General features: G+C 37.0%; 1 long non-coding RNA gene across 2 annotated transcripts; it reads right to left on the reverse strand.

Annotated features, from left to right (window-relative positions):
• LOC133800955 (uncharacterized) lies at positions 1 to 27,998 on the reverse strand. 2 transcript variants are annotated; one of them, XR_009876675.1, is made up of 3 exons: positions 26,508 to 27,998; positions 24,985 to 25,113; positions 1 to 560 (listed from the first exon to the last, which is right to left on the reverse strand). It is a non-coding gene; the product is annotated as an uncharacterized LOC133800955 (long non-coding RNA). The 2 variants fall into 2 exon arrangements; XR_009876674.1 differs by lacking the exon at positions 1 to 560 and adding an exon at positions 23,242 to 24,153 and having other exon boundaries at positions 26,508 to 27,992.

Below are 27,998 nucleotides of genomic sequence, written 5' to 3' on the forward strand. Positions count from 1 at the left end.
TTTAACAATCTAAATATGACAATAATAATAAACCATTGTATTTATTTATTCACAGAAAAAACAAATGTCTTTACATGCTTTTAGGACACACTCCTAACACATAAACCCAGCTTAAATGCATCTTCTGGGTTTTTTGAGGCCTTTAGAGCATCTTCCAATTGATCGAAACTAACCTTCGCCTCACAATTAAAATATTCCTGGATGATCTGATCACTTGAAAGATGTTCTTTCAACTCATCTAGGGATGGATTTTTTCCAAAATTCAGGCTTGTACCCAGGGAAAACTCCACAATATCAAATCTACATAGACTGTTTCCCACGTAGAACTGACCCTCTTCAAGCTTCCTACTTTCCACCTTACGCAACATCAACTAGTGTAGTAGAACCCTAGATAAACTAAAGGCCTTGGCATTAAAGAACTGTCCCAAGGGCCATGCCTTTGCCCGCTCAATCAGCCCATGCCTCTAAAACTGTTCTATAAGGGTATCCAAGGAGGCACTACCCCTATAAGTAACACGAGCAGGAAAGTGCTTCTCCAATGGCACAATAAGGTCAGGCATCTGAAACAAAAAAAGAAATAGTTACATAATAGATTTGCAAGTAATCTGGTAACCATCGAGGCCTATCGAGGCATATCAAGGCTATACATGTTCAAAGCAAAACTACATTTATCGAGGCACATCGAGGCTTGTCGAGGCATATCAAGGTACAGTTAAATAAAGAAATCATCGAGGCCTATCAACGCATATCGAAATTATACAACTATCAAGGTCTATCAAGACCTGTCGAGGTCTATCGAGGAGCCACTAACATTAAGATTTTTCTAGCTACTTTGAAACCTATCGAGGCCTGTCGAGGTGTATCAAGGCACTAGCTAAACCTGTCAAGGTACTTAAACTCCTACAATACCCAATTTTCCCAATTTAAATTGAGGCTTATTGAGGCCAATCGAGGCTTGTCGAGGTATCAATCATCGCGGCCTGTTGATTTCTATTGTAAATCTAGTAATTACTAGGTAATACTAGCACTCGAGCTGGTGACCATGGTAAGGGGAAGTACAGTCGGCCAATGAAATGTTTAAACAGGTAGTAAGTACCTAGTGAATTTAGTGGTTGTGATCTAAGAGGTGCTTGAACATCTCATTATATTTGTGTACCTCTTCATTGATTTTTGGTAGCCATTGTAGAATGGTGTTATGCACTTATATCTTATATACACTTGCTCTGGGATTTTCTGCGTGCAGGTTTACTTAGTTATAGAATCTGGTTATTAGGCATGACCATAAGTTATCAGGACGTTTACACGTTCTTGAATTGTATGTTAGGGTTTGGTCTTTCCGAAACCCTATTTATGGTTGAATATATGTATAATCACTATTAGGCTTCCTGATTGTCTTCTTTATGTTATGTATGTTAAGTTGTTCTTACTAAGTGTTTCGCTTACCTAGTTGTTTCATGTTGTAGGTAAGCAAAACGGCAAGACGGATCAGTGAGCGTTGGAATTTGTCATGCGGAATGTACACGTTGCCCAAATATGGAAGTCGCTACACTTTATTCAAGTTTTAATTTATGTAAAAACTTAATGTCATTTATGTTTAAGTTGTTTTAAAGTTTCAAATATTGTAATCTTATTTTAAGCATACGCATGCTTCTAAACTAAGTAAATAATTAAAGAGTTTTTTTATACGAATTTTTGGGTCTTTTAACTAAATGAAAGTAAGATGTTTTCAGCAAATGATGTATGTTTTCCGCAATTATGTTGGTCGTTTGTACTGGGTCGTTACAATTGGTATCAAAGCCCAAGTTGAGCCGATTCTATAGACAACCCACATGTACATTCGCAGCGATAGACCGACATTCAGTGTACGTATTGTTTTTCTTGTATTGTGTGTATTTCTGTAGGTTGTTGTACCTGCTTAAATTCTATAAATTTTAGGTTAAATGGCTGACCTACCTATGTTAGAAAAAAAGATAAAAAGAAAAACCTTATATTAGTCAATCCACCCATAGAGTACACCTTGGAGCAGAGGATCGATATTTACGTATCATTCGACTGCATGGATCCTAAGGAGGATCTAGGAAACAAGATAGATGACAATGGCATCGTTGGTGAGACACTTGAGGACTTCGACGAGGACATCAATACTGACATGGGCATACTCGTCTAACTTAGGTTAGTAATTTCCCGGTGTTAAACCCTTATGTACAGAAGAGTATGTTTACTTTTACCCGACTGCTCACTTTTGATTGCAGTTAGGGTAGATCCAAGTAGGAAACCTAGTGGCGGTGTGACAACTAGGTCAAAAACTACGTAATCTAATTATGGGCTTTCTTGGTTTTTGTGATTGGATGCTTATGTTAAATTTATGCTTTGTCCGAAGCAACCCATTATAGTTGTTATTTCTATGTGTGTATCCCATGATTTACTCCCTATTAAAGTATCGGAGTATACCGTAGTAGCTAATGTTATATCCCCTATGACTAGAGCGCATGGGGATAAGCTCTTGGGGATGGCACCTCAAGTAGGACCAATTTATGGAAATCAAATCCACGCAACAAGGCAAGCATCGGGACTAGCAGAATAACTAAAAGAATTACGATGAGTAGTGAAAAGACGAGGCGCCTAGAGTGAACAAGGAAAGGAAACACTGAGGCATCTAAGTAGTGAAGGTTATGAACCGACTATAAGGGAATATAGTGAAATTCGTGGACTCTTGGAAGATTTGATGCAATCAAGGCAGATGTAATGCAAATGGGTGTTATAGTTCTGCCAAGCTGAGACACTTCTCCAAGGAATACCCAAACTCGAGCAGGAAGGACGGGAACGGTAAGCAAAGGTGGATAGGAGCATCACCGCTTGTTTATGCACTCACATAAGGTGACAAGAGAGTCAAGCCATCTAAGGTGGTGTTAAGTAAAATTCCTATCGCCTGAACCTTGGCATGTGCATTAATGAATATTTGGGCATCACATTTTTTTGTAGATACTATCTACATTAAGAACGAGATGGAGCGCCTAAATCTACAAAATATATATAGTGTATCATTGACTTCAAGGGAGGATATGATGGTTCAATTTTGGCGTAGAGTTGTACCAATTAGGGTAGCTAATCGCAAACTAACAATTGTCCTGTTAGTATCAAACCAATGCAAGTACAATATGGATTAGCTATCTATGTATGGCGTTGTAGAGTCCAAGAACTTTACTTAGCTAGTTAGATAGTAGTAGTAATAGTAATAGCTAGTAGTAGTTATAGTATGTTTATTACTGTGGATTTTGGTTCAAGCCGGGACTAAGTTGGACACTCGTAGCAACACTTGTAGATTTTATAACTTTAACCTATAGTTTAAGAATATTAATTATAACCTAAGGTTTTATTAATATGACTGATTATGAAGATGATAATTATTATACTATATGGTTTAGATAGACCCAATAAGATATTAACACTTGTCATGTGTATGTTTAATGAGAAATTAAGTATTTTTTAGGAATAAGTTTATTAAGAGTAATATTTGAAAATCCTAGAGTCTGCCAGCAGCTTTGAAATCGTTAAAGGACTTAGTCAAGGTTGTTTACTCAATTCAAATTAGGCTGAAAAAGTGTAATTACGTGTATAATATTTTAGCGTATGCCGATATATCGCAGCTCTAGGGAGCGATATATCGCCACACTGAGATACGAAAAACACGTAACTTCGGACGACCATTTCGACAAGCCTCGAGTATATGAGCCCAGGCGATATATCGCCTATGGTAGGCGATATATCAGCTCTAGGGCTGTATTTTCAAATGATTTTGAAACCGAGCTCATTTTAATCCTTAACCTCTTGATAAGTCCATAATCTTTTTTACCGAGTCTTCAGCCTCTGCTGAACGATTATTCAAATGTTTTTAAATTAGAAAGCCATTATTCTATTCAAGCTAAATGAAGATCTTTTCATTCTTGAACTCTATAAATAGGACCTAGTACTAAGCCATTTCTTCATTCATCAAGTTGAGTTCAGAGCCTACAAGCTGCTAGGATTACTTTAGAGTGTTAAACACTTAGGTTGGGGTTATAAGCTTTATCATTATAAGCTTATCAAACACTTGGGAAGTAAGGTTCATAGTATATTTCGGTTTCGAGGTGTAGTTCGGGTATAGCAATTTCAAAGGTATTCCTATTCTTAGTTCTTTCAGTATTGTTTCATTAGTTTTTCTCTACTTAATTCCTAACTCAACATTCTTTATTTCTGGTTAGGCATCTAAGTTCTTTGAACTTGAGGTTCTTGTTGGTAAGTATCTTCTCGATGGTTTAGTTCATTTCTTTCATCTTTTTCTTTTAGAATACTCACCTTTCTCAAATATGGTTTTAGGAGTGTTCCAAAATCCCGACCTTGTTCTCATCATCCCGGTATTTTTGGTAAGGAAAATAGGATAGTTCTTATGTGATATGTGCTATGTTTATATAAAAGTGTTATGATTATGCTATAGTATGACTTTATGTGTTATGATATATGTATGTTTGGGGCTTATAGTTGTTATATAGAAAACCCTATCACATTTATGTTTTGGGGCTTATAGTTGCTATATAGCAAACCCCAACACTTTTATGTTTTTGGGGCTTGTAGTTGCTATATAGCAAACCCCAACACTTTTATGTTTTTGGGGCTTATAGTTGCTTAACTAGCAAACCTCATTGTAGTTTGAGGCTTATAGTTGCTTAGTTAGTAAACCCCAATAGTTACCATGTACATGGGTTAGAATTATGATATATGTGTTATAGTATATGATATATGTTCATAGTTTATATGTATGATTATGTTTCATGCTTGTAGTAGATTTTCCTTGCTAGGCATTAGGCTCATTCCTTTATGTTCTATATGTGCAGGAAAATAGTATGGCGGCGAGAAGGTTCTTGGCAGCTTGGGAATGTGTATTGAGGGAGAATGGAAATCAGTGGACTGCACGAACGATTCGAGGATGAAGTTGTTTAAGTCTTTTAAAATTATGCTTTACCTGTATTATCCGCACTTTGTTTTGTAAAGAATTTAAGATTTAAGTATGTTCTATTTTATTTTCAAACAATGGGATCCCATACCCTAACCATATTTTTATGTATTTAACCTTTGCTTTATAGTTGATAATAAAGTTATGGTTATTTCATATGTATGTTTTCCTTAAGATTAGTGTCTATGTATAGTAGTTATTAATGGTCCAAAGTCTAGAATAGTTGGGTCGTTACAGGCGCAGTGGTCACTTGCAAGAAGAGGAAAGTGGCCTTCTATCCGGCAGGCGAGGAACTGTGCACTTTTCAAGGAACGTCCAGAGACAAGAAGTTGCCATGGTCTCGGCAATGAAGGCGAGTAAGATGTTGGAGGATGAAAGTATTGGATATCTATCTCATGTTGTGGATAAGAACCAAGAGGAACATGTGGTGCATCTAGAAATGGTCCTCCAGTGTTTGATAGAACATAAGCTTTATGCTAAATTCTCAAAGTGTGAATTTTGGGCAGGAAAAATAAAGAGTAAGATTTTTAGGTCATGTGGTGTCGAACAGTGAGTCAGTGGACACCCCCGAAAAATGCCCAGGAGGTGGGAGTTTCCTCGGGTTAGCAGGGTATTACAGGGGGTTCATAGAAAGGTTATCGTAGACAGCTACACCCATGACCTCCCTTACCCGTAAAAAAAAGGCTAAGTTCGTATCGACTAAACAATGTGAAAGGAGTTTCCAAGAGCTGAAAACGAGATTGAACACTACCCCGATGTTAACTATGTTGGGAATAGTGCCCTTAAAGCAATTGTAGTTGACAAATGTTTTAAATGAAATAAATAATTGAATTGAATTATTATATATATAGACTATGTCCGATATTATATGATAATATTATGTGACTATCAGAAAATTCCAAAGTTTATCTATGTGTTCTTAATCTCATATTGGTATGGGAGGATCGAGATTAAGATAATAAACATAAATAGTTCGCAGTAAATAAAGTTATGGAATCTTTAGATTAATTACTGCTAGTACGGTCTACTAGTATTATGAATACATGTGACCTAGATCCGGGTTACTAGTGTAGTAGGACACTTTAGTGGAGGCACTTTGCATGTTGAGTGTAGCGTCCCAAATTTGCTAATAAGGCTTAGGGCCTTGATTAGCGTGCCTGGAGGGCAATAATGGATTTACTATGTTAATATGTCAATGTGATAACTATGTGATTAGAAATGCATGTGTTAGGTGAATTAAATATGCATGTGGGCCCCATTTGGTTATTAGGGGCATATTTGTAATTTCAGCCCGCTGAGGGCATAAATGCTATATTTATGAATATTGCGATTGAAACCATGAGTGAGTGGTGATATATATGTGATGCACGATCCGAGACAGTCCTAGGGAGCAGTTTAGCTAGAGAGTCACAACGGGGTCGAATACCCGGTTCGGGAGGAGCCTAAGGGTATTTTGGGTATATAATATGATTTTGGGATTTATTGAGTAACGGCTAGTAATTTAGTAATGATTTGAGTATGCCGGGATTAACGGGGATTTGTAGGAGTACTCGAGGACTTAGTGGCATTTGGTAAATGATTAAATTACCCTTGGTGGTATTTGAGGACTTAGACTAACTTATAGATTTGGAAGCTGGGGACTCTAGAAACACTTAGATAAAACAGAGGAAAGGAAGGAAAAGAACCAAATTTCTCTTAGTTCTCTCACATTCAGTTCTCTCTCTCTCTCTCCATGGTGTTGGATTTTTGAAGAATCTTAGGCCAAAAATTCAAGAGTTCAGAGGCTTAGTTAGGATTAAGGGCAAGTTTTAATTCAGTTCTTTGTTGAATTCTGTTGGGAAATGTTGTGGTTGGGAGCTGATTTGTGTTTTGTTTTGTGGGTTGTTGGGATGAATTTTTGGCAAGGTTAAGCTTAGGAGTCTAGTCATTTAAGCTTTGAATTGAATTTGAAAGCAGCTCAGGGTCGAATTTCTACTTAAGGAAAGAATTTCATTGATTATTGAAGTGAATTTTCTGGTGTGGTTAAGTTTCTATGGAATTTTAAACCACTATGTGATTTTGAGCTAGCATGGATGTTTGAGTGTATTTCTGGTGTTTATGAGTTGTTGTACTGTTTATTTGGAGTTTTAGGTTGAATTGGAACTTGGGTGTACTTGGGTAATGATTTGGGTAAGTTCTGGCTCGGGAAAAATGGTGGGAAAAACCCTGTTCTTCTGTGCCGCAGCGCTGCAACAAATCAGGATAGGGAGCTCCTGCTGGGCGCCATGGCACCTGTAGGGATGTGCCGCGGTGCTAGGCCATTTTCAGGGTCTTGGATTTTGTGTTTTTAGGGCTTTGGCCCAGGGGGCTCGGGGGACGTTTTCACCACCTCATGTGGGGAAACGGAAGGTCCCAAGAGCACGGGATTGGTTTCGAGGTACGATTATGAGTCGATTAGTAATGAGAACATTACCTGTGTGTTGTGACTAGGTTTTTAGCGAGGCTCAGATTAGAGGAATGTACTTGGGATTTCGGTGCTCAGGAAGCTTGGGACACAGGTAAGAAAACTGTTGTACCCGTAGAACAGGGCATGGCCCTATAATTTGTATTGCAGGGCACGACCCTATGTGATTGAATTGCAGGGCGTAGCCCTATTATTTATGCTTTTTATGTGTTTAAGTATTTCTTGATTATATGTTATGTATTGCATACTTGTGAATGAACGGCGAAGGTCGAGAACGGCAGGAAGCTGAGTACGGCAAGGGGCCGGGAACGACGTTAAGCACGTGGAGTGCAAGGCCGAGTACAGCAAGGGGCCAGGAGCAGCGTTGAGCACGCGAAGTGCAAGCCGCTAGGGTGAGACCCTTCACGGATGCATGAGTCATCCTCTCGGTGTAGACCGCGAACCCAGGGCCTAGTAAAGCGCCTGGGACGCCATGGCCACTATATGTTTAGCCTGTTGGCTGCTTTGTTATATGTTGGTTGATAGATATGCATATGTTGATTATTTGTGTTGAGTTTTCTTGCTGGGCTTCGGCTCATGGGTGCTCTATGGTGCAGGTAAGGGCAAGGGAAAGGTCGACCAACCATGAGTACGGAGAGCGTGAAGCGACGTGTACATGTTTCGGCCTACCTGGCTATCACAGCCAGGTTTATTTTGGGAAAATGCAATGTTTAGACTTGAATTTGTCTCCTGGTCGACCTTAAATGTATTTTGAGATGTAAAGTATTTTCTAAATAGTATTTTGGGATCTGAATTGTATAACGCTTTATAATTTCAATGAATGACTACATTTTCAAATTAAATTACTTTTATTATAGTTTATCCACACTTTTAACCTAAAACCTCGATTAGCGAGTTAATTACACGTTTAAACCTCACTTAGTAACGGCTCTAAGGAAGTAGGGTGTTACATTGAGAGTATGTAGAACTGGATTAGATGTGATTTGTTAATACTTGTTTAAACACCATTTCAAACACATCAAACTATGATTATATACATGATGATCTTAATCCTTAGGTTACTATGAACTCCTATATATGTCATCTAATCTTTTGATTCATGCATTAAGGTTTGTCAAAATGAAGAGGCTAAGAAAAATTATTTTGGGGACTCAATGATCTATATGGCTGGGGACGTAGTTTAACAGATATGGAATCTATACCTTCTTATAGATTGAATAATGGTTCCCTATTGGGTTGACTTTTGGAACTGAAAAGGTTATGAGCGCTCACGTCGCAAACTTGTTGTGACACAACCTTCACTAGTAAAGTCAATGGTACTCTAGGAACAAGATATTGCCAAAAGGGTAAAATGGTAATTTTATTCCCTTTTAATTATGAACCATTAATAAAGGATTAATGTTATATGTAATGATTATATCAATGGACACTTTATTCTTTATAAAGTACTCAGTAAATATATGTCTATAATTATCAAGAGTTCAATCTCATATTTTTAGTGAAGTAATCATGAGATTAATAAATATGATTATTTAATCAAAGAGCTTTGATTAATAATGTAATATTTATTGGAGCTTGATATTATAGGTTCATAGGTCCCCAGGGTGGCTCTATCAACACCATCTCAAGGTAAGAGTTGATACAAGGGTATAACTGCAATTTGGGAATTTGAGAAGAATTTTATTCTTTGGGTCAAGTATGCAATTATATGATAATTGAGGTTGAATAATTGATTTATAACTAATTATTAATTTTGAAAAATATATGTATTAATTTAAATATATAAATTTCTGAATTTCATATATATAAATAAAGAAATAAATTTTTGAATTTAATTATTTTATTTGAGTGGGAGAAAATAAAATTGGTAAGTCAAATATAGTTTTTGATTTATTTAATTTTAAAAGATGATGATAATGATGATCATCAATTTGAATATTGAATTTTGAATTTAGAATTTAAATTTGAAATATGGTTGTTATCTTTTCCTTAAAAAGATTAATACCTTATTTTGTAGGAGATTGATTTAGTTAAATAACTAAATAAAATAAAAATGCAAAATCCCTAAAAATGGAATAGTAGTACACGTCTGACACAGTCCAAGGATTGTGCCATGCGTGTACCACTATACAGATATTGTATCTGTGCAGTTTTTATTTTATATATTTAATTATTTAATAATTTGAAAATTGTTTTTTAAATTTGGTAAGTTAGATATTTGCCTAAAATCTAATCCTATCATCATTATTATAATATATATTTATATTACTATTATTATTAGAAATAATAAAGTAATCTGAATCTATATATATATGATATAGTAGAAGAAGAGAAATATACACAATACACAAAAAATATACATTAGACACAACACAATTTACAATTCAGAATAGTTCTTAGAGTATTTTGTTAGACAAAAACTCTCTCTTTCTTCTTCTTTATTCTAGTCATGCTCATACCATAATCCAGTTCTCATGTGTTGAGAAATACTTGTAATTCCTAAAATACAAACCCATGTTCTTTATGTGCCCACACACATCTTGAGGTGTAAAGAACACTCCAGAATATTGTGGTTTGAGTGCTCAAAGCTTTGGATAGGAATATCGTTAAAAATACAAAAAGACTCAAGGACACTTGATAGGCTTCAAGAGGTAAAAGTTTATGTTCTTGATATTTTTGTTTTTTGTGTTTATATGTTGTATATAAATATATTGTATATTTATATACATATTTGTTGCATGATTAACAGTATTGTATGATAATGTTTCAGGATTGTTTTCCTGGTCATATAAATTATTTATATGATTAATGAAAAAAATGATTGTTATAGTGTTGTTGTTAATAAACAACAATGGGCCCACCATGCAAAGTTTTCAATGCGTGCTCTGAATGGTTTTCCAACAAACTATCCCTAGCGGGATGGAGGGATACATGATTTACAACGATGCCTAGAGACAAGGAATGGGGGCAGTTCTAATGCAACATGGCAAGGTGATCGCTTACACGTTGTGATAGCTAAACAATTTCGAGAAGAACTACCCAACACAAGACCTAGTGCGGGCTGTTGTGGTGTTCATACTAAAAAATCTGGAGGCATTATCTCTATAGGATACACTGCAATATTTACATCAATCACAAGAGCCTGGAGTACTTCTTTACTCAGAAGGAATTGAACATGAGGCAGCGCCGATGGTTAGAATTATTTAACGATTATGATTTGAGATATTCTATATCATCCCAGAAGGGCCAATAAAGTGACAAATGCTCTGAGTCGGTAGTTGATGGCGTATGTGATGACAATACGAGAAATGTTATCAAAGTTACAAACTAACATCTCTTCGTTGGATCTCAAAGTGATGGTAGGTAGATTAGCGAACCTTTTGGTGCAACCCACCATTATGAAAGCCATACAAGGATGGCAACTAGTTGAGCTCTGGTATGAGCAGATCAAACACGAAGTGAGGAAGGATATGCGACCGGGGTTCCCATATCGGAAGATGGGGTGTTAGGGTTTAAAGGCATATTTTTTTTTTCCAATGATGCAGAAATCAAGAAGCAAATCTTCTATGAAGCACATGATGTCCCCTACACAATGCACCTCGACACCACGAAGATGTACCAGGATCTACAAAAGTATTTTTGATGGCCGAAAATGAAGAAAGAAGGGGTGGAATACATGGCTCATCGCCTAACGTGTCAACAAACAAAGGAGGAAGGAGGAAGTGGCGAAATACATGGCTCATTACCAGCGGGGTTGCTACAACCATTAGAGATTACATAATGGAAATGGGAGATGGTCACGATGGACTTTGTCACTGGCCTGCCCCTAACCCCAAATGAGGAAGATACCATTTGGGTCATTGTTGACAGACTAACCAAGTCGACACACTTCATGCTAATTAAGATTTCATACTCTCCGGATAAACTAGCAGATTTGTATATTGCAGAGATTGTGCGATTACATGGAGTACCTACATCTATAGTATCGGACTAGGACGGAAGATTAATTCGGTATTTTGGAAAAGGATGCACGAAGGTTGGGGATCCAGCTTAATTTTAGTACTGCCTTTCATCCCCAAACTGACGGTCAAAGTGAATGAACTATCCAAACATTGGAAGATATATTAAGAGCCCGTGTGCTCGATTTTTCAGGATCATGGAATGCAAAGCTGCCATTGATGGAGTTTTCTTATAACGACAGTTACCATGAATCCATTAAGATGGCACCATATGAAGCCCTGTATGGGAGAAAGTGCCCATCCCCAATATATTGGCACGAAGTGGGTGAAAGATGATTCTTGGGACCGGACAAAGTCGATAAAGTTACAGAGGACATCAAGAGGATACGAAAAAATATTACAGACCTCAGTTGACCAACAATGCAAATATACAGATCGATGTCGAAGACCTTTAGTGTTTGAGGTTGGAGATAAAGTATTCCTGAAGGTATCCCCTTTAAGGGAGAGCCTTGCGGTTTGGAAAGAAATGGAAACTATGTCCGAGATTCTTTGGATCGTTCTAAATACTGGAAAGAATCAAAGGAGTAGCTTACTGATTAGCTCCTCCACCCGCTTTGGCTCAAGTGCATGACATATTTCACGTATCTATGTTAAGGAAATATGTGGAAGATCCTACTCATGTACTCAATTACGAACAATTGGATGTAGATCCAAAGCTATGCTACAAGAAAAAGTCAATTATGCTTTTGGATTGGAAGGACAAGGTATTACGCAAATAAGATTATTCCCTTGGCCTGCAATTGTCTTAAGTTTCGAGGATGAAACTTGTATAAATTGTAGGTATTGCAACGCCCCGCGCTTAGGGCACTGGGTAAAATTCGGGTTTACAGGAAATTTAATTTCCAAGTATTTTGATACTTGTAAGAAATATGGTATGCCTTGTATGTAAGTTATGTGTTTAAATATTGGTTATTATATAATAAGTTTGGTTATGCAATCAAACTAAGAGTGTGGTCGTAGACCAAGTCAAAATCCCTAATCGGGTAAAAAATTTGAATCTAAAATATTCTCCAATAATTATGGCAAAAGGAAAATTAAGTTGGGCATAAAATAATTATGAATAAGGGAAAACAAATCATTTTAATGAATTTTCCTGCAAAATTTGATATGTCCAAGCTATGGGAAAATACTTAATGCTACTTAAGGTGGAATTAAGACCAAAGGAAATTACATATAAAAAATTATGTAATATTTATTTTTGTAAGACTAATGTCATCAAATATCTTTGGTATGACATTCAATTATATTACAATTCCTAAGCTCCTTTAGTTGAAAATTATAGGAAATTACATTTTTACAAAAAGTACCATTCTAGCCTTGGGGAATAAGTAGATTTGTTTAAAAATAAAATAAAATATGAGGGCATAAGTGTCTTTTAGAGTGGTAAGAGAGTCATCATATGCCTATTGTCACTTCAAGTCTTGCATTAAACTAGTTAAGAGGAAAACCAACAACCTATTCTTCCTCTTTCTTTTCCTCTCTACTACACCCCTAGCCTCTCTCTCTCTCCTCTTTCATTTTTTTTCTTCTTTATCTGCACCATTTCAGCAAGAGAGCTCTCCCATCTCACTATAAAATCTGATAAATAAATATCTCTCTCTCCTCACAAGAACTCCATTAGAGCACCTCAAAGCTTGAGCTCATCAAAGAGGTAAGTTCTCATGAACATTTCTTGCTCTTCTTCCCTTCTCTTGGTCGAGCACCCTTGGGTGCTTTCTCATTTTGTTTTATTGAGTTGTGGCTCTATCTAACTCAGATCATGTATGCTGAAAGAGTAGGAATCCATTTCAAGTAGGGAGAGGAGTTAAAAGCTTGCGCATGCAATCCTTATTCTAAGATTTCAAGGTAAGCTTTAGAGTTTCAAAATCTCTCCATTTCCTTCTTTATTCTAATATTGGTTTGAATCTGATCATGGGGAGTTTGGTATGAGTGTTAAGGTTCCAATAGGATAGAGGAGTGGTTCGAAAAGCTCAAGGAACCAAGAGAAACAAAACCTAGAACTTCAAAGGTAAAAAATCTTGTGTTTTGATAATAATTTATGTTTAATCTTCCAATCTGAGTTTTTGAGATGCATGGAAGGTTTTGGTCTCTTTTTTATGTTTTAATAAGTTGTTTGATAGCATAACATGCATGTGTGCAATGTTGATCTTTTAGTGAAAATCCAAAGTTTTCATAGGAAGTTTATAAGAATTTCTTGCTGCCAGATTTTATGGGTGACTTCCAACGAGTCAAACACTAATTTTACAATCTTTTCTCATAAAAAGGTTTTCACCACTGCTAAATATGGGAATAGTACATAAGTTTAGGTTTGTTAACTAAAAAATGTTTTGTATAACTCAAGTAATGAGCATTTTGGGATTTCATGTGCCATCTGAAATGTTAACTGACAGATTTAATACTGAGAGTTTGAGCAATGATTTGAATGGGTTAAACTAATTATTTGTGGCTAAAATTTTAACTAGACATTCTTGGTATATTGAATATTAAATCTATAAAACATTTTTTTTAAAATTGACTATATTTTTTGAGTTATGAATTCTCTAACTTAGATGCTCAAAATTGTTTGCTTCCAAGATAATGTTGTTACAATGCTTCCAACGGGAAAAACCTTAAGTTATTGGTCAAACATTCTAATGGAACTTTTAGAATTTCATTATTTAGGAAGGTTAATTTATTTTATCATTTTGAAACACTAAAAAACATTATGTCTAGGTCAAGTTATAAGCTTTTTGTGATTAATGTGCAAGCTGGAGTGGAAAACTGACAGCTTGAAGAGTGCATGTTTGAAAAATGTTTTGACAAGTTTAAAATCAATATTTTTAGCTGGTTTTAATTATTTAGACTCTATTTTATATTAATTAAAAGTTCTGCAAGAGTTGAGTAAGAAATAACCCATAGATTTTGAGTTTTGATTTTTCTAAATTGTCAAATCAAATTATGTTTTGGAGAGATTTGAGTTTTTAAACTTTAAGTCATAATTCACTTGTCAAATCATTTTTCTTTTTCTTAAAGTAAATATAAGGTAACTTTCTATGGATTAAAGGTTAAGATTTAAGTGGCTTAAAATATAATGAGGTTTTATATTTTATTGAAAAATATTAGGATAGTACTCTTGTGTGAGACAGGACTTTATTTTTTTCACAAAAATAATTATCACTTAGGAATAAAATTTGTTTATTTGGTTAATTGAGAAAATAAAATATTTTTGGATAATAAAACTTATGGGTTTCTTAATTTACTGAAAATAGACCTTTTTAATTTACAATATTAATAAAATAAAAATCTATTGTTTCAAACTTGGTAATTCTAATTTCAGAATGTTTTCCTTTACAGTTTTAATAAAGCGGGAGATAGCGTTTAACACTTTTATTTTATAAGAAAAATAAGAAAGCGGTAATGAAAAAAAAATTAGGCTTAAGAATGTGGCCTCTTTATGCAATTGGGAATTTATTTCCAAATTTCCAGGACCATTATTTGTAGGCATGTTTTTATGAATAATGTGATAAGGCTATAAATTCAAGGGTTAAGTCTAACTTATAAGATTTAAGAACAAATGCTTTTAAAATATTGAAAATTTGTTAAGTCATCCCTAATCTCTCAACTTAAAGGCATAAACTTAATTAATCAAACGTCATAATTAATCTGAGTCATTGTATGAATTCCATTACAGTGTTATTTTCACGGGAAAGCTCATTTATGGACTCAGGAATCCCGCTTATCCGCTAAGGACAACTGGTATGACAACTTATGAATGTTTGGCTACAGCATGACATGACTATTTTTAATTTAAGACTTAATTACATAGTTGAAAACTAGTTCTAGAGGGTTACTCAAGACTGTTGTCCTAAGGGGGTTCACATACTCATAAGTAAGGTAAGTAGTGATGATTATGACACCCGGCTAGCTACAGGTATCAAGTAAGTAAGAATTGGGTATCTTCCAATAAGTAAGTAAGCAAGCATCGGATGCCCCCGATGACTTGGTAAATAAGCTCGATTGGCCACAGATATAAATAAGACGTCTGCCTTAAAACTCGTGACATAAGAGTCTAGTTAAACTCCGTGACACATGTATGTAAGATGATTCTTGAATCAAACTATTAAGATTATGAGAGTATGTTGAATTCTCCTAGGAGTCTTAGTAACTGGTGTATTTTAAGTATGCACCTGTGTTTATGGTGAGTAAGTTATGTAAGTTAATCTTGACTTTGTTGGCTACAACATGAAACATGCTAGTGTATTGTCTGTTATAGTTCTTTACACTAGATTGATTAAGGGTTGAATTAGTAATGGGTACGGGGTACTAGTAAGTGTATAGAATGTTCCAATGAAATCCAGTGATTACTAGGTAATATTGGTATTCGAACTGATGACCGGGGTAGGGTGAAACACGGTCGAATGTCTGTTGATTTGTGACCAGGTTAGGGGGAAGCACGTTCGATTGACTATGGACTGATGACCGGGGTAGGGGGAAGCACGGTCGAATGTCTGTTGATTTGTAACCTGGGTACTCAATAGGGAGTCTAGTTTGTGTGTGAATGGATTATTGATATGTGAATCTGGCTATCTACTGGGATGATTAATTGTTGTATTATTGTGAAATCCATTATGTGTACTGGGACCGCATTATTGTAAATCCAGTGATTACTAGGTAATATTGACACTCGAGTTGGTGACCGTGGTAAGGGGAAGTACGGTCGGCCAATGAAATGTTTAAACAGGTAGTAAGTACCTGGTGAATTTAGTGGTTGTGATCGAAGAGGTGCCCGAACACCTCATCATATTTTTGTAGCTCTTCAATTATTTTTGGTAGCCATTGTAGAATGGTGTTATGCATTTATATCTTATATACACTTGCTCTGGGATTTTCTGCGTGCAGGTTTACTTAGTTCTGGAATCTGGTTATTAGGCGTGGCTATAAGTTGTCAGGATGTTCACACGTTCTTGAATTGTATGTTAGGGTTCAGTCTTTTCGAAACCCTATTTATGGTTGAATATCGGTATGATCACTGTTAGGGCTTCCTGTTTGTCTTCTTTTTACTATATATGTAACGACCCAAATTCCCTCATAAGGCTTAAGGGCCTTGATTAGTGTGTCGGGAGGGCATAACTAGATTATATATGAATTAAGTGATTAAAAGCATGTTATATGATTATTTGAATACTTGCGGTGCATGACTATGAGTACTAGTATGCATGTAGGCCCTGATTAGGTTAGAAGGGCATATTCGTAATTTTGGCCCGTTGAGGGCATAACTGTATATATTTGTGATGAATTGTCGAGACCACATTATTATGTGGATATATTTGTACTCTATGACTCAAGGCGATCTTATTGAGCGGTTTAGCGAAAAAGTCACGGCGGGGACTTACACCCGGCTCGGGGAAAGCCTAGGGGTATTTCTGGAAATTTAGGGAATATATTGAAGTTTATTTTGATGTTGAGGAATATAATTGGTGATTAGTTAGGCGTTGGGAAGTAAGCAGAAAATATTAGAGATACTCGAGGAATTAGAGGGAATTGGGAATAAATGACCAGAATGCCCTTAGAAGGATTAAGGGCTTAAAATTTAATGGGAGGGTATTATGATCATTTGGCTTATAAGGGATAAGAGTTAAGTTGATTTATGCCTTAGTGGAAAGTCTAGAATCTGAAGGAAGCTGAAAGAAAAGAAGAAGAAAAAGAAATAAGGAAAACAGGGGTCATTTCTTCTCCCATTCGGTTTAGGTTTCTTCCTCATTTCTTGAAGGAATTTGGAGTTGTAACTCAGGGGGAGTCCGGGCAGGAGCTTGAGGCTAGGGTCCTTGGTTTGGCTTGAGGAGTTAGCAAGAGTAGTCCATCCATTTGAGGTAAGGTTTAAGGTTACTTTTCAGTTTCTGGTTCTTAAAGTAGATATGGATTTTGAGCTGATTTTTGGCGGGAATTCTAGGGAGTGGAGGTTGAAGCTTTGAGGGGTGAAAGCTAAGGAAGAGTGAAGGATAGCCTGAGGTTGAACTTCTCTATCTAAGGTAAGAAAACTGCACCCGGTTATGTGTTTGTGATGGGACTAAGAGCTCCTTATATCTGTATGATGTCATAGATGGTATTATGCCATGGGACATGTGATTAACGGCCTAAGGGTGCCATAAATAATACTTGCGCATAGGGCGCAGCTCGGCCACTGGTAGCTGAGGACAGGTTAATATTTACTGAGCTCGGTTTAAGTGGGCCAGAGTCAGTGGGATAAATAGAGGGTGCGGCCTAAGGGCGTTAACCCTGGTTATCATATGTGAATTGATTATTGATATGAAATGATATACTTGGTATGCTGAATACTTGAATAACATGAATGCTTAGACTGTTGAGTACATGTTTATACGGTATGAGTTATCTAATTGTCTGCTTAACGATTATGCTCTGTTATTGTGTTTTCTTGCTGGGCCTTGGCTCACGGGTGCTACGTGGTGCAGGTAAAGGCAAGGGCAGGTTGGACCAATCCTGAGATGGAGAGCTGCGGGGCTGAATGTACATAATTAGCTGATCGGCTGCCACGGCCGAGGAGTGGATCGGGACAAGAAAACCTTAATTGACTGTTTTTCCTTAGAGTGGCTAATAACTGTATTTTAATCCCAAAATTTTGTAGGCTATTTTTAACTTTACTATTTTTGGGATCCCATGTAAGGAAAAATGTTTGTTTATAAGTAATGAAGCTTTTGAGACCAAAATCTTTTAACCATAGTCCAACTGTAGTTTCAGTGACACATTTTAAATTAAATGACTTGATTAGCAAGTCTTGCACTTTAATAAACACAGGTTCTGTAGAGATTGAGGGAGCATCAGTTGTACGCCAAGTTTAAGAAATGTGAATTTTGGTTACCAGAAGTGACATTCCTTGGACATATTGAGGGTGCAGATGGGATCAAGGTGGATCCATCTAAGGTAGAGGCAGTTAGGGATTGGCCGAGGCCAAGGAACGCCTTGGAGGTGCGGAGTTTTCTTGGTCAAGCGGGTTATTACAGCCGGTTTGTGGAAGGCTTCTCGAAGATAGCGGCACCGATGACAGAATTGACATGGAAGAATTTGAAGTTTATCTGGTCAGACAAGTGTGAGGACAGTTTCCAAGAGCTGAAGCGACGACTTATTACTGCGCCTGTGTTGAGTCTTCCTTCGGGGGAGGGGAAGTTTGTTGTCTACTGAGATGCATCGAGGTTGGGTTTAGGCTATGTGTTGATGTAGAATGAGAATGTCATAGCTTATGCATCACGACAGCTGAAGGAGTTGAGCAACGGTATCCTACCCATGATTTGGAGTTAGCAGCGGTAGTATTCGCACTAAAGATTTGGCGACATTATCTGTATGGGGAGAAGTGCGAGGTATACACTGACCACAAGAGTCTGAAGTATTTCTTTACACAGAAGGACATGAACATGAGACAGAGGCGTTGGCTAGAGTTGGTGAAAGACTACGATTGTGATATTCTTTACCATCCGGGGAAAGCCAACGTAGTGGCGGATGCATTGAGCCGGAGGAGCCCAGGTCAGTTGTATAGCTCCACCCAAATCTCGAGAGAGTTAGCTGATGAGATGGTCAGAGCGGGGATAGAATTGGTGGTGGGCTGGTTAGCCAATATTACTCTACAGCCGACCCTGCTAGAGCAGATTAAAGAAGGGCAATTGGTAGACGCTCAGTTACAGGAAGTTAGAGAGAATGTCTTAGCAGGAGTAGCTAAGGACTATTCTATTTCTGAGGTTGGTTTGCTTCGGTATCAGGGACGGATTTGTGTTCCAGCTGATGAGGGGATTAGACGAGAGATACTGGATGAGTCTCATACGACACCGTACTCACTTCATCCGGGTACCACGAAGATGTACCAGGATCTACGGACGTTATATTGGTGGACTGGGATGAAGAAGGATGTGGTGGAGTACGTAGCTAGATGTTTAACCTGTCAGCAGGTGAAAGTTGAACATCAGCGACCAGCAGGGTTGCTTCAGCCTTTGGGTGATCGAGTGGAAATGGGAGGATATTACGATGGATTTTGTGGGAGGTTTACCCAGAATTGTAGGGCTTCATGACTCGGTGTGGGTGATAGTAGACAAATATACCAAGTTAGCCCATTTTCTTCCAGTGAGGTCGACATATACTGTAGATCAGTATGCAGAGTTGTATGTGAGGGAGATTGTACGTCTCCATGGGGTTCCTAAGTCTATAGTGTCAGACTGAGATCCTATCTTTACCTCCAAGTTTTGGGGTGGTTTGCAGAAGGCTATGGGGACTCTGTTGAAGTTCAGTACAGCCTTTCATCCTCAGACTGAAGGACAATCTGAGAGGACGATTCAGGTATTGGAAGATATGCTCAGAGCATGTGTGATCAACTTTGAGGGATCATGGAGTAAGTACCTCCTGTTGATTGAATTTTCGTATAACAATAGTTACCAATCAACGATTGGAGTGGCTCCCTACGAGATATTATATGAAAGGAAATGTAGATCACCCATTCATTGGGATGAGATGGGTGAGAGGAAGTATTTGGGGCCAGATATGGTTCAAAGGACAAGTGAAGCCATAGAGAAGATCCGAGCTAGGATGCTCGCCTCACAGAGTAGACAGAAAAGCTACGCTGATCCCAAGTGTAGGGACATGGAGTTCTAGGTTGGGGACCACGTGTTTCTCCGAGTTTCACCATTGCGAGGGGTGAGGAGATTTTGTAAGAAGGGTAAGCTAAGCCCTAGGTTCATCGGACCTTTTGAGATCCTAGAAAGGATCGGTCAGGTGGCTTACAGGTAAGTCTTGCCACCATCACTGTCAGGAGTCCATAATGTATTCCATGTTTCTATGCTTCGAAAGTACGTCTCTAATGCGACACATGTGTTAAGGTATGAAGACTTGGAACTGCAGACAGATCTAGCCTATGAGGAGTAACCGGTTCAGATATTGGATCGGAAGGACAAGGTACTACGGAATAAGACGATTCCTCTTGTTAAAGTACTGTGGAGGAATAGTAGGGTCAAGGAGGCGACCTGGGAGCTTGAGACAGTGATGCGAGATCAGTATCCCGAGTTGTTCAGGTAAATTTCGAGGACGAAATTCTCTTTAGGAGGGGATAGTTGTAACGACCCAAATTCACTAATAAGGCTTAAGGGCCTTGATTAGTGTGTCGGGAGGGCATAACTAGATTATATGTGAATTAAGTGATTAAAAGCATGTTATATGATTATTTGAATACTTGTGATGCATGACTATGAGTACTAGTATGCATGTAGGTCCTGATTAGGTTAGAAGGGCATATTCGTAATTTTGGCCCGTTGAGGGCATAACTGTATATATTTGTGATAAATTGTCGAGACCACATTATTATGTGGATATATTTGTAATCTGTGACTCGAGGCGATCTTATTGAGCGGTTTAGCAAAAAAGTCACAGCGGGGACTTATACTCGGCTTGGGGAAAGCCTAGGGGTATTTCTGGGAATTTAGGGAATATATTGAAGTTTATTTTGATGTTGATGAATATAATTGGTGATTAGTTAGGTGTCGGGAAGTAAGCGGAAAATATTAGAGACACTTGAGGAATTAGCGGGAATTGGGAATAAATGACCAGAATGCCCTTAGAAGGATTAAGGGCTTAAAATTTAATGGGAGGGTATTATGGTCATTTGGCTTATAAGGGATAAGATTTAAGTTGCTTTATGCCTTAGTGGAAAGTCTAGAATTTGAAGGAAGCTGAAAGAAAAGAAGAAGAAAAAGAAAGAAGGAAAACAGGGGCCATTTCTTCTCCCATTCGGTTTAGGTTTCTTCCTCATTTCTTGAAGGAATTTGGAGCTGTAACTCAAGGGGAGTTCGGGCAGGAGCTTGAGGCTAGGGTCCTTGGTTTGGCTTGAGGAGTTAGCAAGAGTAGTCCATCCATTTGAGGTAAGGTTTAAGGTTACTTTTCAGTTTCTGGTTCTTAAAGTAGATATGGATTTTGAGCTGATTTTTTGTGGGAATTCTAGGGAGTGGAGGCTGAAGCTTTGAGGGGTAAAAGCTAAGGAAGAGTGGAGGATAGCCTAAGGTTGAAATTCTCTGTCTAAGGTGTACGCTAGGGCTCAGACGGGGTCGTGCTTGAGGATCAAATTGAACAAAGCTAGCGAAATCTAAAGGTAAGAAAACTGCACTCGGCTATGTGTTTGTGATGGGACTAAGAGCTCCCTATATCTGTATGATGTCATAGATGGTATTATGCCATGGGACATGTGATAAACGGCCTAAGGGTGCCGTAAATAATACTTGCGCACAGGGCGCGACTCGGCCAATGGTAGCTGAGGACAGCTTAATATTCACTGAACTCGGTTTAAGCAGCCGGAGTCAGTGGGATAAATAGAGGGTGTGGCCTAAGGGCGTTAACCCTGATTATCATATGTGAATTGATTGTTGATATGAAATGATATACTTGATATGCTGAATACTTGAATAACATGAATGCTTAGACTGTTGAGTATATGTTTATACGGTATGAGTTATCTAATTGTCTGCTTAACAATTATGCTCTGTTATTGTGTTTTCTTGCTGGGCCTTGGCTCACGGGTGCTACGTGGTGCAGGTAAAGGCAAGGGCAGGTTGGACCAACCCTGGGATGGAGAGCTGCGGGGCTGAATGTACATAATCAACTGATCGACCGCCACGGCCGAGGAGTGGATCAGGACGAGAAAACCTTAATTGACTGTTTTGCCTTAAAGTGGCTAATAACTGTATTTTAATCCCAAAATTTTGTAGACTGTTTTTAACTTTACTATTTTTGGGAGCCCATGTAAGGAAAAATGTTTGTTTATAAGTAATGAAGCTTTTGAGACCAAAATCTTTTAACCATAGTCCAACTGTAGTTTCGGTGACACATTTTAAATTAAATGACTTAATTAGCAAGTCTTGTACTTTAATAAACACACAGTGTAACGGTCTTAGTTATCCAGGGCGTTACAATATATGTTAAGTTGTTCTTACTAAGCGTTTCGCTTACCTAGTTGTTTCATGTTATAGGTAAGCAAGACGGCAAGACGGAACAGTGAGCGCTGGAGTCTGTCATGCGGAATGTACATGTGGCCCAATTGTAGAAGTCGCTACGCTTTTATCAAGTTTTAATTATGTAAAAACTTAATGTCGTTTATGTTTAAGTTGTTTAAAAGTTTCAAATATTGTAATCTTATTTTAAGCACGTGCATGCTTCTAAACTAAGTAAGTGATTAATTATTATTTTTTGGTCTTTTAACTAAATGAAAGTAAGATGTTTTCTGCAAATGATGTATGTTTACTGCAATTATGTTGGTCGGTTTTACTGGGTCGTTACAGTTTGAATTAGAAGAAAGGGTATGATAGGAATATTGATTATAAAAATGGGTATAAAATCAAGAAAGTTAAAAAGTGGATAAAAATTAAATGGACCATGTAAAAGTGGGTATAGATCTAATTTCTACTTTTTTATATGTTATACTCGGATATAATTACTTTTGTAATTGTTATTGGGCTGCTAGCCAGCTTATCCTAATTGTAACACTAGTCACTTTTTGTTTTTTCTTTCATTCTGTATTTTTTTTTTTTTTTTGTTACCTTTTTTTCTTTGTTGTAACTTGCATTTGATGTTTACTCCTTATTGCAAGTTGATTTAATGTTTTGGAAATAATGTCACTCGATATAGTTTATTTATTCTCTATATTTTTATGATTTAGTAGTTTAATTAAAAATATAATATTTTATTTCGTCAATTTAAAATCAATGATATTTATTTCGTCAATTTAAAATTAATGATATTTAATTTCTAATAAGCTATTGTAATATATATTAGAAGTAGAAGACTTATTTTTGTTTTATTGAGAAAAATGATTTTTTGTACATCAAAGTTTAATACAATACAGCTTATATATGATGTTGAGTTACAAGGGTAATATTGGGAAAAAACAAGACTCACTCAATAACAAACTAAACCATTTTGTAACAGAAGATGAACTAATTTTGTTACTAATTCTAAGACTCCCCCTCAAGAGGAAGTGGAAGTGTATAGATTTGTTACACTCATCTTGGACAATTGAGCATGAAATTAAGAAGGAAATAATGGTTTGGTTAAGATGTCAGCCAAGTTGTTTTTTGAAGCAACATGGATTAGTTTCAACTGTCCTCATTGAACTCTTAAGGCAGGAGTGGAATGAGTGATACCAAAGTCCTTCAAGAGGGCAAGCAGCCATAATATTTCGCAAGCGGTGTTAGTCATAGCTCAATATTCTGCCTCTACTGAAGATCTTAAGACTGTGCTTTGCTTTTTTGATTTCCAAGACACTAGATATTGTCCCAAAACAATACAAAAACCATAAATGGATCGTCATGTGTTTGGACAAGTTCCCCAATCTTTATCAGAGAATACATTTAGTTGTATATCAGCTTCTTTGAGGTTAGTTTTAGCAAAGGCTTGAAGTTGAGGTTGGGACTTTGAGTGGAAAAAAATTTCCTGGCCAGGTGTGCCCTTTAGATATTGTAGAATTATATGAGCTTCTTGCATATGTGGCTGCCTTGGTTCATGTAGATATTGGCTCACTCTATTGACAGCAAAGGAGATATTTGGCCTTGTAGTTGTTAAATAAATAAGCTTTCCAATGAGGCTTCTATATGTTGTGGGATTGGCCAATAGCTCTCCTTCATCTTTACTGAGCTTGATATTAGGTTCCATTGGTGTTAATGATGCTTTGGCACCTAAGAAACCTGTGTCATTTAAGATTTGTAAAGTAAAGGGGCGTTGTGAAACAGAAATACCATTGTTAGAACGACCAATTTCAAGACCAAGGAAAAAATGTAATGGACCAAGACCTTTAAGTTTAAATTTAGAGTCTAGCTATTTTTTGAAAATGGAAGCATCAATATCATTATTTCTAGCAATTACAATTTCATCAAGATATATCAAAACAGCAAGAAAAGTGTTAGAATTAGATCTTATGAAAAGAGTGATCGGAGGGGGATTGTTTGGAGCAAAGCGGTGCTAAGTTTAGGAAACTACTATCTTGAAGCTTGTTTAAGGTCATATAAGCTTTTATTTAGCTTGCAAACGACATTTATAGGAAGCTCCCCCTTATGTTATAACCTTGAGGAATTTTCAAGTAGACTTCTTCGTCTAAATCACCATGTAAAAAGGAATTATTTATGTCCATTTGGTGTAATATCCAATTATTAATAGCAGCTAGAGCAAGGAGTAATTTTAATGTGTTAAACATTGCAACCGGGGCAAAAGTTTCAAGGTAATTAATACCTTGTTGTTGAGTGTATCCTTTGGCAACTATATTTGTATGCTCCTTATATCTTTCAATATCATCATTAGATTTGTATTGATCTTGTAAACCCATTCTAGAGATGTGTTATTAGTATGTAGAGCTTGAAGCTCATCTTTCATGGATTTTTGCCATTCGGGTAGATTAGAAGCTTGAGTATAACAAGTAGGTTCGATAACACTATAAGCATTTAGTATAGCATTTCTAAAAGAAGTATTGAACCTATAATATGATATGAAATTACAAAGAGGATGAGCTGTAGAATACTCACAAATGTACTCCTTAAGATGACTTGGCCAATTTATTGATCTACCAACTTTTGAAGTATGAGTTGGGACTTCATTTTTTATTGAAGTTGTAGATGGGTCATGTGGTGTTTCAGGTATAATAGGGATTGTACCTGATGTTGGAGAAGGTGATAGCATATGAGATGAGTTTTTGTTAGAAAAAAATGAATCATAAGCATCATTAGTTGTAGTATTTTTTAGAGGGAAGATGTGTTCATAAAAAATGACATATCTAGAATGAAAAATCTGGCTATTCTCTATATCTAGAATGAAAAATCTGGCTATTCTCTATATCCAGCAGTGTATATGCTTTCATACCTGGTGGGTGGGTAACCAATAAAAACACAAGCACGCGATCTTGGAGAGAACTTATGTCTTTTACTATCAAGTGTAGAAGCATAGGCAAGACACCCAAAATTTCTAAGATGTTCATAGGAGGGTAACTTATGATGTAGCAACTCAAAATATGTCTTAAAATTAAGTAATACAGATGGTGTTCTATTACGTAAATATACAGCAGTAGTAATAAAATAACTCCAATAGGACAAAGATAAATGAGACTGAATAGCAACTGCTCGCGCAACATTTAAAATATGTTGATGTTTTCTTTCAACCACAGAGTTTTGTTGTGGTATTTCAACACAAGAATGAAAGAGTTGTATGCCTTTAGTTGCATAGAAGGTTGTTAAGTTTAGTTCTATGGTATTGTCCGACCGTATGGCCTTTATATTAGTGGAGAATTGAGTCAAAACAAAAGCAAAAAATTGAGGAATAATGTGCTGAACATCATACTTGCATTTGAGCATATAGACCCATGTGAAGCGTGTATTATCATCTACTATAGTAAGAAAGAAATGGTACCCTTCTAAGCTTATTGTGTTAAAATGACCCCATATGTCCATATGAATCAAATCAAAGGTTTAGGTGCCATGTTATTATTGGAATTGAAAGGAAACTTTTTTTGTTTGGCCAGGTGACAAATATGACAAGGAGTAGAAGACTTATAAACAGAAAAAATGTAAATTTTTATTAAGAGAATTCGTAATTAACATCGATGGAAGTCCAAGGTGTGAATTTCATTGATAAACATCATTACAAGTACTTTTAGATTGAACAAAACAAAAAGAAGGAAAAAAATTGTCTTGTTGAAGAAAGTAGAGATGGCCAACTTTGTTAACAGTCACAATTGTTTTCTTCTGTGTTGTTGCCTAAATAATACAATTAGAATGAGAAAAAGAGATTGAATGGTAGTGTTTTTAAGAAATGCAGGGACTGAGAATTGGTTCAACTGAAATTCAATGACATATAATACATCTGTTAAGAAAATATGGGCATTTACTTGAACAGAACCAGAATTAAAAACTAACTTGTAATCCAGTAGGCATAGTAATGAACTTAGCAACAAAATTATCATTGAATGAGGTAAAACAAGTTATGGCAAAGCATACGTGGTGAGTAGCACCACTATCAACTACCCATAAAAAATTAGGATAAGTAAGTGGGTTACCAGAGATGTTGGAAACCACGGGTTTGGAGTCATTGTGAGACTGAGTTTGTTTGTTTTGCTGGAGTTGGTGACTGAGTAAATTTATCAAGCCTTGGATTGAAGAATCGGAATCAGATGTTGAGGCATTAAGACCATTGAAAGTGACCTGATGCGCAGAGGGTGTGGGAGATGGTTCAGTCAGCCTTCGAGTCCCATATCCAGGGGAAATCTATGGTGAAAATAACATTTCTCTTTGAAATGTCCTGTTTTCTTGCAGTGAGCACATGATGGGTGAAGCTTTTTGTTTCTTGATATAGGAGTAGGATGAGTGGTGCTTGTAGAAGCAGTAGCAGCAATCAGATTTGAAGAGTGGGAAAGGCCAATCTTACGTTGTCTTTCGTGTTGAATAACCATAGAAAATACCTTGGAAAGACAAGGAAAAGGTTCGATCAGTAGTATCTAAGCCCTAACAGCATGAAAGGAATCATTGAGACCTGTAAGGAATTGTAAAACCTAATCTCAACAGAGGTTGCACAGGTACATGGAGTTCTTGGCCGAAGCTCTTGTATTTCATCCCAAATAGCTTTCAGTTTAGTGAAGTAGGTACTTACGGAGTCGTGACCTTGATGAAGGTTGATGAGAGACACACGAAGCTCAAATATCTTTGGCCCATTTCCTTGATTGAATCTGTGATTGAGTTTACTCTACATGGTTGTTAAATTTTCAAGACACATGATGCTGCTCTTGATTTCAAGAGATATAGAGTGAAGGATCCAACTCATTACCATTTGATTGCATCTATGCCAAGAATTTAACAGAGGATCATCGGCTGAAGGTTGAGAAAGGGTGCCATTGATGAAGGCGACTTTATTCTTGGCTCCAATTGAGATTCTGAAATCTCTTCGTCAGCCCTGAAAGTTTTGTTCCGTGAGTGGGGGAGAGGCCAAGATGAGACCTGGGTTGTCACCGGAGCCCAAGAAATAGGGGCTTGTTGCATCTTCATGTATAGGACGATCTTGAGAGTCTTGTGTGGAAGATCGATTTGGTACCGAAATAGGAGCACCATGTCCGACAGAGCTTAACGGAGGTTGATTGCCATTCTCGACTGAGCTGAGCGGAGGGTTGTGTATTGAGCTTGACGGAGGCAAACCGTTTATGGCTGAGCTGGGCGGAGGATCGCCGACAGAGCTAGATAGTGGTGGTGCGCCATGGTCGTTGGAGCTGGACAGATTTTGAGAGCAAGCTTTTGTGCATGTACAAGTCATTTTCTTTGATGGTGTATTTGCTTCTGATACCATATTAGAAGTAGAAGACACCTATTTTTGTTTTATTGAGAAAAATGCTTTTATGTACATCAAAGTTTAATACAATACAAGTTATATATGCTGTTAAGATACAAAGGTAATATTGGGAAGAAAAAAAAAACAAGACTGACTCAATAACAAGCTAAACCAAAGGTAATATTGGAAAGAAAAAAAAACAAGATTTACGCAATAACAAACTAAACCATTT

Source organism: Humulus lupulus, chromosome 1 (assembly GCF_963169125.1).
Source record: "Humulus lupulus chromosome 1, drHumLupu1.1, whole genome shotgun sequence".
In the NCBI taxonomy this organism is placed as follows: Eukaryota; Viridiplantae; Streptophyta; class Magnoliopsida; order Rosales; family Cannabaceae; genus Humulus; species Humulus lupulus.